This window comes from Tauraco erythrolophus, chromosome 2 (genome assembly GCF_009769465.1).
Source record: "Tauraco erythrolophus isolate bTauEry1 chromosome 2, bTauEry1.pri, whole genome shotgun sequence".
Classification (NCBI taxonomy): Eukaryota; Metazoa; Chordata; class Aves; order Musophagiformes; family Musophagidae; genus Tauraco; species Tauraco erythrolophus.
In genome coordinates this window covers 52,016,582-52,032,315 of record NC_141466.1, presented here as the reverse complement: position 1 = coordinate 52,032,315, position 15,734 = coordinate 52,016,582, and the positions used below count along the sequence as shown (strand labels likewise).

Sequence of the window (15,734 nt, the reverse complement as noted above, 5' to 3'; positions counted from 1 at the left end):
GTCCCTTCCAGCCTATGCCATTCTATGATTCTATGTACTTCATCATAATAAATCATTAAGTTTGTATAGAGTATGTCTGAAATGGTTGGAAAAAGTACTGCAAATTCTAAGAAAGGAGTATCTCACTGTTTCCTTTTGATGTAGAATTTGTCCCAGAAGTTTGAAAGCAGATAAACGATCTCTTGTTCTTGAGGACAATCTCTTGAGGACAACAGACCATGCCTAAATCTTGTTTTACTAGCTGCTCTTCTATTTTATAGCCATATTTACCTGGAAGATAAGGCTTTATTGTACTGTACATGGTTTACTACTAAGACCACTGGAAAGACTTGATTGCTTCTGAGAAGGTGAAACACAGTGAACATGTATCTCAATGGGATCCGTTCACAGTTGGGACATTTCAAAACCTTATTGGAAACTATCTGTAGCACATAGCATAGGGAGCCTTCCATTTCATGCTCCCTTTGTTCAGGGTATCCGGTAATCACTGCTTATGCTAATTATGTGATGTTATCCTTATCTTAGACCTGGCAGTAATGAGACCCATGCAAACCCTTCCCCAGTGGGATAGGGTGGAGAAAGCATGCGCCCAACTGTGCTTCGAATTGGACAATTTACAGCTCTGCTGGGTACTTACAAAGTGCATGGAGGGAACAGCCTCTCTCCTTGGTTCATAGTCAGAAACTCCAGACTGTAATTATACACCTCAGCAAGACAGATGAACTTGGCAGCAGGAACGACTGTTTGCCTTTTCATTATGGCTAAGCAGACTGGATGAAACTGATGCGATTGTTACCTTGATCTGTCTTACTATGATCTGACCTCTATCCACACTGGGGCTGATGGAAGAGCAACAGTATGGCTGTGAGAGGTCAGTTCGGATAACATTCGTTGGGGCATGATGAGATTGTCAGCCCATCTCAGACGTATCTTCCTGAGAAGTACGGATTACTTCCAGTGAGGCAAATTCTGTTTTGTGAAAGAATTTGAAAGTTTTTTGGCTTTTCTTCTAGTTAAGATGGATGTAAATTTGAAATATCAAAATCTATCTGGAAAAAATATCATCCTTTGAGCAAATAGATTTTGATATTTGTATAATACTTTAATCTGTGGTTACTAAAAGCGTTTTAACATTACAGTTGCAAGACATCTGCATTGTTTGTGTGGTGGTTAAAAATCGCACTAGCAAATAGCCCATTTTCTCAGTAACCACTCAAGAAACTTTCAAATACTGTTGAGTTTCGTAATATAGAAAAAGGTCTTATTAAGTATTTCCAAAAAGATTTCTAGATTAGACTGCGTATCAAGGCAAATCATCAGAGTATCCATATATATGACCTTTTACTCAGACGTACTTTGCAAGACACTATGAAGCAATTTGAATTTGCATATTCAGGAGAGAGTGTCTGGAGTTGCTGAAAAATTTAGTTATGAAATAAGTATTTTTTAATCTCTAAGATGATGCAGTTTTGTTGGGAGTAACAATCTTTATTATACTAACCTGTAGTTCCTGGCTTTAAATAAAATGGAGATTTCAGTCCTAATTATGAGAGAACAATTGCTATTAACTGAAAACAATGAAATAGGTATTAAAGACTGAAAGGTCTACTTTCACACCTAAATAAGCCTCTGTATCAAGTCTTTTCAGTGTCATCTGTTTCCTTTGTATCTGTCCTGGTTTCAACTGGGACAGAGTTTTTGTTTTTAGAAAAGGAAACCAGGAGGTGGGGGAGAGTGAGTGAGTGGCTGCACGGTGTTTAGTTGCCGGCTGGATTGAACCATGACAGTATCTAGACTTTCACTACCTGAGGACTTTGTTCTCCAGGGCTGCTGCAGATTCAGGTTTAACTGGTGGAATTTATGCACATGCTTCATCTGTGAAACCAGGGCTTGAAGATAAATGTAAAAAAAAAATCAGGTATCTAGACACTTGGACATAGTGTATTTCTGGATGTACTTTTGAATCTATATTGAATTGTCCTCAGTAAGGCTGAGGCCACACTTCGGGAGGCCCGGTTGTATGCCAGTCAAAATCACTGGATGTCTGGCTGGAGTATCTACAGTGTCTTAAGCTTTAATGATTTGAATGATTAATTAAATGTTCTTATATTAATTATGTATTAAAGACATTTATTCATTGTTTAGTAGAGTTCTTGGGCTGTATATGCAAACATATGTAAAATATATCTTAAAAGGGAAAGAACTGCATGAAAGTCCTGAGTAAGCACGGACTGTACTGGGATAGTGAAGTGGTAAATGGGTTTTCTTAGTAAAGGCTACCTGGTAGTAACCACATTAGAGTCATAGAATCGTAGAATGGTTTGGGTTGGAAGGAACCTCTAAGATCATCTAGTTCCAACCCCCCATTGACACAGCTACATTGAGTAGCTGTATCAGAATGTTACATATAGTTTGTGGAAATCCTCTGAATTTCACAATGGGAGCACAGTGAACAGTGCTATCATTTTCTGAAAGTGAAGATGTTAATTATTTATTATGTGATAACACCGATATCACCCTACTAGTGTTGATACTGTGTTATTCATTGTGCAAGTGTTCAATCTGCACAATATATATCAATATCAAACATAAAAAAGGAGTCTCTAATACGGTGTCCAGACTTAGCCTTCAGTACTACAGGGATTTAGAGGTATAATATAATATGATTACTTAATCGTCTCATTCAATATCACATTCTCTTGATGGCCTCAGTGAATGACTATTTCTTTGGTCATCATATACATAAAGGTTTGCAACATTATTTGCATATCAGTTTGTAGTGGCAAATAGCTTGTAAAAGTTTTAAGTTTTATTTTTTTGGTTAGCCATACATTTTGGCAAATGATGAAACAAGATAGACCAAATATTGGAGTTCTTTCATCACAGTTCAGCTGTGAGCAAGGCCTGTGTGTTAGCTACAAGCGGTCCCGATGTCCTTCTTCAAGTTTGATTCACCTCTTCTGAGTCATATTTAACAATGGTCACATCTGGGTATTTAAGAGAGAAAAAGGAAGATGAAGCCAATGTTGTGGGTTGACCCCTGTAGGCACACAGCCACTTACTCCTCCCATAGTGGGATGGGAGGAGAGAATCAGGAGGGTGAAAGTGAGAAAACTTGTGGGTTGAGACAAAGACAATTTAACAGGTAAAGCAAAAGCTGCACACACAAGCAAAGCAAAACAAGGAATTCATTCACTACTTCCCATTGCAGGCAGGTGTTCAGCCATCTCCAGGAAAGGAGGGCTCCATCACACATAACAGTTACTTGGGAAGATACATGCCATAACTCTGAATGCTCCTCCCTTCCTCCATCTTTCCCCCAGTTTTTATTGCTGAGCATCACGTCATGTGGTGTGAAGTATCCCTGTGGTCAGTTGGAGTCAGCTGTCCCAGCTATGTCCCCTCCCAACAATTTGCCTGCCCCCAGCCTACTCGCTGGCAGGAACAGAGAAGGCTGTGATGCTGTGTAAGCACTGATGAGCAGAAACTAAAACATCCCTGTGTTATCAACAGTGTTTTGGTCCCAAATCCAGAAGATAGCTGTGAAGAAAATCAACACCATCTCAGCCAAAACCAGTAAAACCAAGAAAATCTGGGTATAGATCTGACTTCTGTATAGGTGCTGATTCTACTTCTTTTCCTAAATTAAAATATCTTTGTAGCTGGGCTTTTGAAACAAGATAAGTCTAACTCTAACATGATAAAGCAAAATACTCATTAATGGTCTTTTGGAGAGTCTTATTTCTACATTTCTCAGAGGACAAGTACAAGAGGACAGCCAATGCGTTTGAAAACTGATAATCCTAATGAAGAAAAAAAAAGATAAAGGAAAAGCAAAGAATAGAATTAATTTTCTTAAAACCTCTCCTTGGCAAGCCAGATATTCTGCTGGCAGATGGCAATTGAACTTTCCTCATCTGACCCCATTTTTCCATTTAAAAAAAAATAAATAATACTTCCTTTGGTTGTAGCGCTGTTTGACTTGTTAAAATGTGACTTGCTTGCATATGGACTTAATCTTACGGACACAAATTTCCTGAAGTCTGAGACGAATACCATTTAACAAGTTAAATTATCTGTGTTGATGCTAATGGATCCACTGGTCAAATTAGTTATGTTTTTTTATAGCATCGCCTGCTTGTCAACTCTTCTTTGGTAGCTGGCTGACCAAAGTGAGCTGTATTTAATACTGCATTTGTGGACCAACTTTATCAACAGGACTTCCAGAGCATTGAATGAGTAGCATTGTTTCAGTTGGAACTAAGATACAGTCTAGGTGAAGTCAAGGGACAATGGTAAATACCCAGCACTATTAAGACACTTATTAAGGTATATAATTATTTGGTTTAGAGTACATAAATGCAGTTATTGTACTTTTAAAATGTCATGGTTACTATCCCTTAGTCACCCTGATTCCTTTACCAATCTATGGCACTGTTGCCTTAAATAATGTTTCTCTTCTTTAAATAGGTACAGGCTTTTAACTGCTTGTTGCCTTTTAGTGTTCTATCTGGGAAGTTGTCATCCTAGGCATATGCAATAAAGGCCAGCAGTTGTCATGGCAGGTCTTTAGTGTCCATGTAAGACAGTTTATAGTAAATGGTAAAGACGGCCTTTGGAAGGAAGGGTATGCTGTATGACTTTACATACTAAGTTCAGCAACTGAGCCTGGATATATTTGGCAATCAAATTACTATTACATTCTGTGGGCATTAAAGTACGAGCATTTGTGGAAGACTTTCTGCTAGAGCCTGGGCGCTCCAAGTTCCTGCTGGGAGCAGTTCAACCAGGTACATTATGCACAACAACTAGCTCCAGTGGCCATGATAAAGGAAAATTTGCTTTGAGCAGGTTCTGAGTAGAAACTTTTATCAGAGGGTAAGACACCTAAAAATGAGCATGGTAAACATTTTAGAGTCTTAAAAAAACTGTGAAGAGTCATGTAGATTCACTCAAAACTAAATGCCCGTCATCTCCAGAGAAAAGCAAAGAAAGAGATCTGGAGAAAGTAAGCAGAAGAGCTTCCTACAGGATTTGGTTTTTGCAGGTGAACTGGTGTTTGAATGGGTGGTAGGCAAGATACAAGCCTCTGAGCATCAACATAGGAACATGAAGTTTTGTCTTTCTATACTTTGATGACCTATGAGGAATCATTTTGTAAAGCTTATCTGATGACTTTAGAGATGTGCTGAGGAAGTACGTTTTACAAAACTTCTCAGCAATGAACACATTAACGTCTTTTGTGCTAAATAGTAAACCTGTATGTTAGGTGTTTAATTTCTGTAAAATCTTGTTCCTATTTTGAAATGAAGTTTAATATTACCCTCCCCCTTTGTGATATGCTGTAAGTTTACAGTAGATAAAAACTCCAATTGACTTGTAATAGGGATAAAACCAAAGAAACAAAACAGAGAATCCTAATATAGACATTGATCTCATACCATACTGTAGGTAACATTCGTCTTGCTCATCTCTTGCTACCCTTGCATTCGCTTTGTTGTAGGAAGTCAGAATACTAAATAAAAGCAATGCAAACTGACCTTTTAAATAAAGTTCTTTATTAATATAGATCAAAACACTTCACAGAAAAAGTGAGCATTGTTATTCCCATTATATAGATGGGGAAACTGAAGCATATAAAGTCATTTGTCAAAAGTCACCCAAGAACCCACCTGCAAAAGTAAGACCAGAACTTCCACCACCTGAATCCCTGTGATCTGTTCACTGGATCACATTGCTCTGCTGCTTTCTTCAGCAATATTGTGCCACTTAATTCTGATTATTCTCTTTCATTGACCCTTTCTCATGTAGGAGATGATAACTAGAAGCTCACTCAAGCTAGTGAGTCTTTCCAGTGAGGTTGTATGATTTTGGATAAATCATGTGATGGTCAGTAATAATTTACATATTTTATGAAGAAAAATTTGTCATGCCTCTGAAATCATATGGCCAAATACTGTAGGTCAGCATATTTATGAATAATAAACAAGTGTATACAGTTGCAATCCATCCAGAGGTTTCCTCCTTGTAATTCACATGGTGGATATTATTGAATTCATAAAGTTTGAGGACTAGATCAAAAATTAAGTAAAAGCAATATGAAACCCTAGATCTTAAGTTTGGACTTCTATTGAGACTTTTACGTGGAAGCATTTTTGCTTTGCTTTGAGTTCATTCAAATTTTATAAAATAGGATCATTGAAAAAAAAGGAAGGGTGGAGGAAAGGATAGAAATTAAAGACTATACAGCCCAAGAGGCTGGCATATCACACAGTGTAAGTAGGATGCAATGTTAAATTCACCCTCTTCCCTGCCTCTATTTAGCTCTTCATTTCCAATACTTAATATTTTAAGCTAGTTTCACAAGGAAATGAGTCCTGTGAAATCTCACTTTCTCTGTTTCATTCCTCTCCACAGCAACAACTCTTGAAACTTCACATGAATTAAACAGTAGACTAGAAGTCTTGAACTTAGAAGAAGTTGGTCATACAAATTGGTCATGAAAACTGGTTAGTCAGTGAAGAAAAGACCCACAGAGGTAAAAAGTCAGGCAGAACTCAGATCTCATGTGTTCTGAGGGTCTGGCAGGCCAAAATCACGCACATGCCCAATGGCTCGTCAGCGTGCCAGAAAGGTAATAGATTTGGAAAGTTGGTCTGAAACAACTTAGTTCCTGCTGTAATAATGACTCTACGAAACCTACATCAAACCTGAATTTTACTCAAACTCATTTAGAAAGGATTCAGTAGCTCTTTGAAGTAGTTGCTAAGTAAGTAGTTGTAATACATGTGGTTTGGGCTTGATAGTAGCAGAGACTTCCCCATGAGTAGCCAAACTGAACTAACAGATGATGTCTCAAAAGCAATAAACATGTTTGCAGAAGAGATGGAGTAAGCGATGAGACAGGCTGTTCCAAGAAAGGCACATCAATGAACTCAAAGAGACAAACAAAGCGGTTGCCATACAAAGATAACAGAGAAATACAACTCGAAGCTAACAAAACTAGGACAGAATGCAAAGTATAAAAGTATTGGCCTTTTACTTTAAATACCTTCCAGTAACTAACAGTGAAAGCACGACCGAGTCAGTTTAGACATCATCTGTAGAAACTGGGAAATAAGCTAGGCAAACATAGGGCTCCATAGCCATTCCTGTGTCTACTCTTGTTCCACGTTATGTGTTGGGTTTTTAAATAATTTACCTTAGCCTCCTTTGAAACAGGATTAGGTTTAGCTACAAGAAACAAACAAAACCCTTTCAAAATGCAGAACACCTATTCTTGGCCATTTTCTTATTGCTGTCGGTTAAACCCCGTGGACAGCTAAGCCCCACACAAATGCTCACTCGCTTTCTCCCTGCTACCCGCAGTGGGGTGGGGAAAGAAGAAAGGAAGAGTAAAAGCAAGAGAACTTGAAGATCAATTTAAAAAAATAATAAGTTTAGGAGAAGTGGAAGGAGAGGGAAAGAAAACAAAAGAAGTGATGCGAAGGCAATCACTCACCACCTCCCACAGGTAGACTGATGCCCAGCCAGTTCCCAAGCGGAAGATGACTAACCTCCCTAAATGCTCTCTTTTCCCTTTTATTGCTGAGCATGATGTGATATGCTGTGGAATATCTCTTTGGTTAGTTTGGGTCATCTACCTGGTTGTGTCCCCTCCAAAATTATTGCGCACTCTCCAGTCTGATCACTGCGGGGGGGCAGACTGAGAAACCGAGAAAGCCTGGGCACTGTGCAAACACTGTTCAGCAAAAGCTAGAGCATTAGTGTGTTATCAGCAGTATTTTGGTCAAAAATCTAAACCACAGGCCCATGTGAAGAAAATTGATCCTATCCTAGCCAGGGCCAGTATGCTTATGTAGAAGATTCTTAATACCAAGCAGGTGTGCTTTTAAATATATACTCTGACCTTTCTCAGTAAAGTGTTCATTTTAAAAGATACCCTATTGCCATTCTTAAAGAAAGAAAGAAAGAAAAAAATCTTCATTTTAAGGATTCCGTTAAGACTTTGGTGGATACGGAGACCTCAGGATTCTTGTGGGAGGAAGGCTGGGATCTGTCTGTCGGTTTAAATGCATATTTTAGGATGACTTTTTACATTTTGTTCTATCAGTAAATGGTCTTTCCTTCTCCCCCTACTGTCTTCCTACCAATACATCCATGCATGGGTGCTGCTCATTTCTCAATTCCGAGGCTGTCACTTTTCTTTCTAACCAGCCTTCTGTGCTGGTGACTGCTGCTATAGCACTTCTGCTTTGGCTGGGCAGGCAAAGTGAATCCCAGTGAAGCAATACATCAGTTATGAAACTCCCACCAGAAATTTTAATATCAGCACCTGTGATAGATGAAGCCAGTCTTCCAATCAGTGTATGGAGAATTTTAACGCATAATTTTCACAGTGTTAAAGTGAACTTCTCACATAAATCCTCTACACAGTATATCTATGTGGGGAGCCCGGCTGCCTGGAAGAAAAGCTTCATATAATATCTATTTTTTTCAGCATTAGCATCCTTTTTTCCCATCTTTCAGGGTTCCTCTCTTGTGTCACTGCCCTGTCCTATACATATGTAATGTAGTGCCCTAATTTGCTCACGACTCTTCCCATTTCATATGTACCCATGCACATTTATGTACATGTCAGTGTAATACATGCCCAAGCCATCTGGTATCTTTCCTTGCAAATGTTCACACAGAAAATTGACTGTGAGTAAGGTTCTGAACCTGCCTGTCCAAATGGTCCATATTTGTTTGATTTCTCTAGCAAATGCATAGATCCTATTAATGAGACTGATCCAACATATTTCCATGTGTCAGCTGTACCTGCTGCAAGTGTCATTCTGTTCAGTGATAACAGGACTTGCATCCTAAAATAGAGAGAAAACAAGAACATCAGGTCCTTTTGAGGATCTGAATCGCTTTTTCTACCATCTGCTGACCATTGCTTTGAAAGAAAGAAAGTCTGTGTCTGGATTGACACCTTTCTTCTTTTTAAGCCAATAAACGAGCGGCCTGTGTAAGAGCCTAGACATGCTGTGTTTGCAAGAGAAGCTTATTAGAACATAAAATGTGAGTGGTATCATGCATTTGCAACTCATTACAGTATACAGGAGCTGATAGAGGTATTCTGTTAGTGTGTTAGTTATATTTAATTATCCTTTGAAACCGATTTATTTAACTATGCGATAAAACGTGGTTTTATTGTTACTCTAGATAGTGTGATGTAGAAATTACACAAGAAATTACACAAGAAGAGAAACAGATGTGAAGAAAGTGACGTTTGAATCACTTATTTCATTCTTACATTATTAAGAAATAAAGTTCAGAAAGATTTTTTAGATATTCTTATGTGAATAATTGTTTCATTAGTAGGTACACAGCCAAAGTTAAAAAAGTTTGGAGTTAGAAGTAACACTGCAGGACTCAGTTTAATCATCATTGAGTGTAGCCAGTAGAAATGTTTGCATGGTTGGAAGGAGTGTTTGGGACAAAGGAGTCCCTTCCTCTGAAGCATCTGATGTTAGCCAAAGAATAGTACTATTTTAGATGGACCAATGATATATTCTAGCAGTAAGTATAAAATAAGGAAAATAAAAACAGTTTCTCTGGTGTTCAGATGCAGATATTCTACGTTTCGTATATGTATCTATACATCCTCACTTCATCCATCCATTTTTCGTGTGAAGTTAATTGCGTGTGAAATCAACCATTATTAAATCCCTTTTAGATGTTATCCAATAAGGCACAGTCAACCACCCAAAGAAAGGTAATCTTATATTTTAGTCCAATAAGATATCTTTCTTGCATAACATATTAATTTGAATTATAAACATTTTATTAAAACAAAATTTACTCGGTAGTAATTCTCCTGTATTCAGTTTAATATTGACACAACGAGCTCTTTTATTCTTGATTTTGAAATAGTGCGTAACTGGATGAAAATTCTGCTGCAATCTAACATTAAAAACATTGAGTTGTATTAAATTATAGTGGAATTGTGCCTGGAGCCTGTAGTCTTTGCAACCATAACCTCACAGACAGGGGTCTAGTGCCAATTCAACTCACCTTTATGCTCTGACAGTCCTGATATACACCTGATACTGGGACAGGCCACAGCTGTTCTTTACTTCTGCTGGTATGTGGGACATTTTATTGCTTTGACTTGAGCACAGCCACAGTGCTGTCGCCATCTGAAATTTTACTGTCCCTCTCATACAGTCCAATTTTGGAGGCAGTCACACAGTCACCACTGAAAAATCTTCCTTCAGGGGCTTTGGGGGTTTCTTATTTCCTAGACAGGCTGGAGCTCAGGAAGAAATAGCTTCACTGATCTTCAGGCTGAACGTGCTAAGAGGTGAGCTAAGCAGCCATCTCTGCCTCTGCCATCTATACCATACATGTATGTTCTTTGCTGTTTGTCACACAAAATGCCTGATGCTTGGTCTGCGAAGAGCAGTCTTAGCTGAGCCACCATGTATGTACTCATTGGCAGGGACAGCTGCAGCAAAATTAATGGAAGAGGTTTGTCTTTACACCTCTTATTGACAAGCTACTTGAATTCACTTCCATTTCTTCCCTTGTACCTTGGATATCATCTGCATAGAATTTGCAATTTCCCTGTAACTGTTTGCATTGTACACAAGAAGGAAGTAGTTGTTTGCATTTGCTGCTCTTGTAGGACGGGCACTAGACCTTGCGTGGTGTGCTTATGTGGCATGGTGCTGCGATGCTGTGCAGGCTCATGACCCAGAAAAATCGTAACTGTGTTAGCATGACTGAACAAAAGCTAATAATCCCTTCCTTTGATTACTCTAAGTAGTCTGAGCACCCTACAGAGCCTGCTAGTAGTATCCTGCCTTTGGTGCCAGAACTAGCTCATCTGGTCTTATCTAGGAGGAGGGAGTTGGGGACTTCTTGCAGCAATATATTGCACAGTGTAGGCATGTCATAGAATCCCAGGTTGGAAGGGACCTCAAGGATCATCTGATCCAACCTTTCTTGGCAAAAGCACAGTGGCCCAGCACGCTGTCCAGCTGCATCTTGGAAGTGTTCGATGTTGGGGAATCCACCACTCTCCTGGAGAGATTATTCCAATTGCTGATGGTTCTTACTGTGAGAAATTTTCCTCGTGTCCAGTCAGAATCTCCCCAGGAGTAACTTTTACCTATTATCCCTCATCTTTTCCGTACGCTCGAAGTCTTCACATGCACTTTATTCTCTTTCACTAGGGGCAAAGGTATCCCAAAAAATGTTCCGAACTGTTTCCCCTCATATTTATGAACTGCTTAGGGACATGGTTTAATGGGGGATTAGGGACGATTGGACCAGATGATCTCTAAGGTCTTTTCCAACCTAGAAAATTCTATGATTCTATGATATTCTTATCTCTCAGCCATATCCATCTCCCTTTATCTGTCAGCCTCCCCCTACTTAGTATTATTGTTCACACCTGCCTCAGAGGCATTTTGTCCCACTTCTGCCATGCTCCTGAGCTGGTACTTCGTGGCTGCTGGTACTGGCCCCCTTCTTCAGTTGCATTGTTGGCTGTGCCTGGCTTTAGCTTTTCTCCTTCATGCTCATATGTCTCTGGAGAAGGTGTCTTCTAAGTGTTTTAACAGCACGTCCCTATTTCTTCCTGCCATGCAGCCATCAGCTTTGTGTCCTCATCTGGTTTATGTTTCATTTCTTCTGCTAAAGGCACAAGAGGAAAGGTGATAAGCAGCGAGGGCATGAGGGGAAGTGTCACAGCACTGACCTCCCACCTGTTCCACAGCCATGAGAGAGGTGAGAATGAAGAGAGAAAATAATTTGGGCTGATGGCCAACAAAAGCAGGCGACGCCAGCTGCATTACTAGGGAGCCAGAGAACAGGGCAGAAAGCCAGAGCCTAAGGCCAAACGCTAGAGGTTAGGCAGGCCTGGGCTCCACTCAAACCTTTTTACATGGACTCGTCAAAACCCCAATCAAATTAGCATAAAATGTGTATATATTTGTATGTAATAAGAATCTCATACTGTATAATTTCCCTCATCATTAAATAAAAACCCTCTAGTTCCTCTTCCTCCATCCTCCCTGTCCTCCGACCTATTCTCACCTGCCTCTTGCACCTAAAGGCTTTTCTTCTGCTGTTTCACTGGCCTGTGTGCTGTATAGGTCCTTCTAGCCTGTTCGGAAACTCACAAGAAATGGGCTCAAAATTACTATATGACTATCCCATACCCAGTCAGGAGGAAGAAATGTGACTTTTTACCAAATCTTAACAATCTTAACACTTAAAAATCAGGTCTTGGGTTGTTGGAACAGCTATTCATTGAGCATGTCTTAACTAACAAGTGGTGATTTTTTCATGTAGATTCTACAAAGAAATATACAAAAAATGTTGAATACAGTAATTAATGCTTCACCCGCTGATGTCTAAATAATCTGACATGATTACTGTTATAGTTGCCATTTGCTATTCTTTGTTATCATCATTTTTTGTAGCATAGAAAGGTTATGGGCACATGATTGGTGAAGACAGATATAGAAACATACTAACAATCAAATATTTTATACACTAAAAAAAGGCATGTTTAACTTTTCATTAAGACAGAACTAGAACTGAAAGCATGGTTTGAGTATTAAAAGGAATTTTCAGAAATATATTTCCCAAAAAGCTGGAGATGCAATGAAGATGTGTCTGCCTTCTGCACGGTTCATTGCTTTTTCTCCCGGGGAGATTTCATATCACCCTTGGCCAGTGACTGCACAGGTGCGTCTTACAGTGAATAAATTTTGTGTGCTAGTGAACTGAGGACAAATGGTAGTGATACAAAAGACCAGAATATTGACAGCAGTGAGGTCAGCTTGTACCACCAGAGAAGCAGAGCATCACTCCTTCCACTCCATCCAGTCTTATCTCAGCTCTGAAGTGACTAGATCTTATGCTACTGTGGTGGATTGACTCTGGAGGGACACCAGGTGCCCACCAAAGCTGCTCTATCGCTCCCTCTCCTCAGCAGTGCAGGGGAGTGAAAATGTGAAAGGCTCATGGGTCGAGATAAGGACGGGGAGATCACTCACCAGTTACCGTCACAGGCACAGCAGGCTCAACTTGGGGAAAATTAATTTAATTTATTACCAATCAAATCAGAGTAGGGTAATGAGAAATGAAAACTAAATGTTAAAACATCTTCCCCCCACCTCTCCCTCAACTTTACTCCCAAATTCTCTACCTCCTCCCTTGAGCAGCATGGGGGGACAGGGAATGGAGGTTGCAGTCAGTTCATCACACATTTCTGCCACTCCTTCCTCCTCAGATGGAGGACTCCTCACGCTCTTCCCCTGCTCCAGCATGGGGTCCCTCCCACAGGAGACAGTTCTGCACAAACTTCTCCAACATGAGTCCTTTCCATGGGCTGCAGTTTTTCAGGAACGGACTGCTCCAGTGTGGGTCCCCCGTGGGTTCACAAGTCCTGCCAGCAAACCTGCTCCAGCGTGGGCTCCTCTCTCCACGGGTCCACAGGTCCTGCCAGGAGCCTGCTACAGTGCAGGCGTCCCACAAGGTCACAGTGTTGCTTTCTTCCCCAGGGGAAGTTGTGTCTCACAAAGCCTGATGAGCCCACTTACAGCTTGGGCTCGAGTTTGGTCATTTTTGTGATAGAGAAGTTAGATACTTGCCTAGGCCCTATGGTCAATCACTGTCATACCTTTCCTCACCGAGAATGTCTTGGAGGGGTTTTGTCCTTCTCTTGCTGGCAATTCCATAATCTCCATCTCTTTTTCTTTCTCTTGTCTCAGTTTGAAAGATCTTGTTTGCCTCGTGATTTGTTGTTTCCTACCATGTGGCTGATGAAGCTAATAAGGAGCAGGAGATACCATTACAAGGTCTGGCAGTCTCTGCTGGGCTCAGCACATTGTTCTGGATGCTCCAAGGCTTCCTGCTAAAAAGTACTTGGAATACATTGTAAACATCTCAAACATTGTGCACGTCTGATTGAAAAAAGAGTGTGCTAGGTCCAGCAGCGAGCCTGGAACAATTCCAGTGAAACCAACAAAAGTGATGGCATGCACTCATTGCCAGGTAGGAGAGAAAACTTAAACTGGCTAAAACTCTTTTTTTATTCCCTGATCTAAGGAATTTTGAGGACTGTGCTGATTCTGTTTTTCAACAGTTCATTAACACTAAAAGCGTTTATGTGTCCTTACCAATAATTCTGTGAATCTTAGATAAGAATAGCAAATAGGAAGAAATCACATGACTCTGCAGCTTCTATGCAAAAAGGCAAAAGAACTGGCAGGAATCCTCAAAACCCAAATAGGGCCATTGTGTCGCTACAGTGGGAGTTTTGTGTAAATGGTCTATCCATTCTTGAAACCGAGGCTTGCACAGCGGTTGATGGGTCTTTGGACATTAGTATTAGTAGAACTTTAATACCACACATAATTTAAATTGCAATTTAAAAGGTAGATGCTTTTTAATTCGCCATCTGTGTAGTGAAGTCAATAATAGGACAATTAGGCTCTGCTTTAATTGGCTATAACTTGCTCAATTAATTAGTTTCAGAACATTATACAGTACCTGTATTCTTACCTTGGGCAGCTTCAGAACTGTGTAAAGCCTTATTCTTTCAGAGTTTGTGTATCTACTAAGACAGTAGTTTACATGTGTCCCTTTGAGGCACAGTCGTAGCTGTTTTCTTTGGCTCCAGCATTATGTGTAGTATTGTATTATGTGTATTTTTATTCTTGTGACGACTGCCTCATGTATCAGCTGTTCAGAGATGCAGCACCATGGTGTGAGATGGATAGCCTGTTATTTTTCCCTTATGTTGGGATTCCCACTCATTTCCATGGAAACCTGAAAACCTAGAGGAATAAAGCACAGAAGCTATTGCTGTATTACAGTACTGTGTAGCTTGAAAAAGCAGACATCACCATGGTGAGTGTGAAAGCCAGTATAGTTGTAGGTCTGGCTGGGTTTCCACTCTAAAACCTGTATTTTAAGGTATTTAGTTTTTAGATCTATTTCTTGTTCAAACCTAATTTTACTTTCGTCATAAAGAGAAACATATATATACATATATATATTCTTATATACATAAATTCATTACCGTAATGAAAGGTGCACACATGCATGAAGGTGCACACATAATTATATAAATATATATGCATACATTCACACACATACAGATACACAAACACACGTGTCTCAGACAAAAACATGTTAAAAATAAAGCTATTAAGTCTGTAAGAAGCGTGTAACTGGTTCATGCAGTAATTGTAATGGCTTTTGTCACATTGAAGGCTTTTCTTAATCAAAAGCAAGCAAAAACCTGCAGCACTGTAGTGGATCAATAATAAAACATATATGAATATGACTAAGTACACTTTTTAGTGAAATAACCAAAAATATGTACATCTCCCTCCACAAAAATGTCAGAAATTTAACCATTTAATTATCCTCCCATGCAGCTGGTGCACAACAAATGCTGTGAGTAGAGAAACATCCAGCAGAGGTAATGAAATCAAAGGTGAAAAATAGTTTAGAAAATAAATGAAGAAACAGATCAGAAGAAGACAGAACTGATCAGGGCAACCATTTTGAGTATTACTTTCTCTGTGCTTTTTGTGTGCTAATTTTCAAATCCCACTGATAACCCTAGGTAGCATGTGGTGATAATGCACTGATTCTGGGGCATTCTGCAACCTCTGCTACTGGCTTTTGCGCCTTCATTTTATATTATAGCAGGAATATCT

At 39.6% G+C, this 15,734-nt stretch overlaps 1 protein-coding gene across 1 annotated transcript in view; it reads left to right on the top strand.

Moving 5' to 3' along the window:
- Positions 1-15,734, top strand: part of MYT1L (myelin transcription factor 1 like) — a 237,473-nt gene that overhangs the window by 63,574 nt on the left and 158,165 nt on the right. The gene's annotated exons all lie outside the window — the stretch shown is intronic.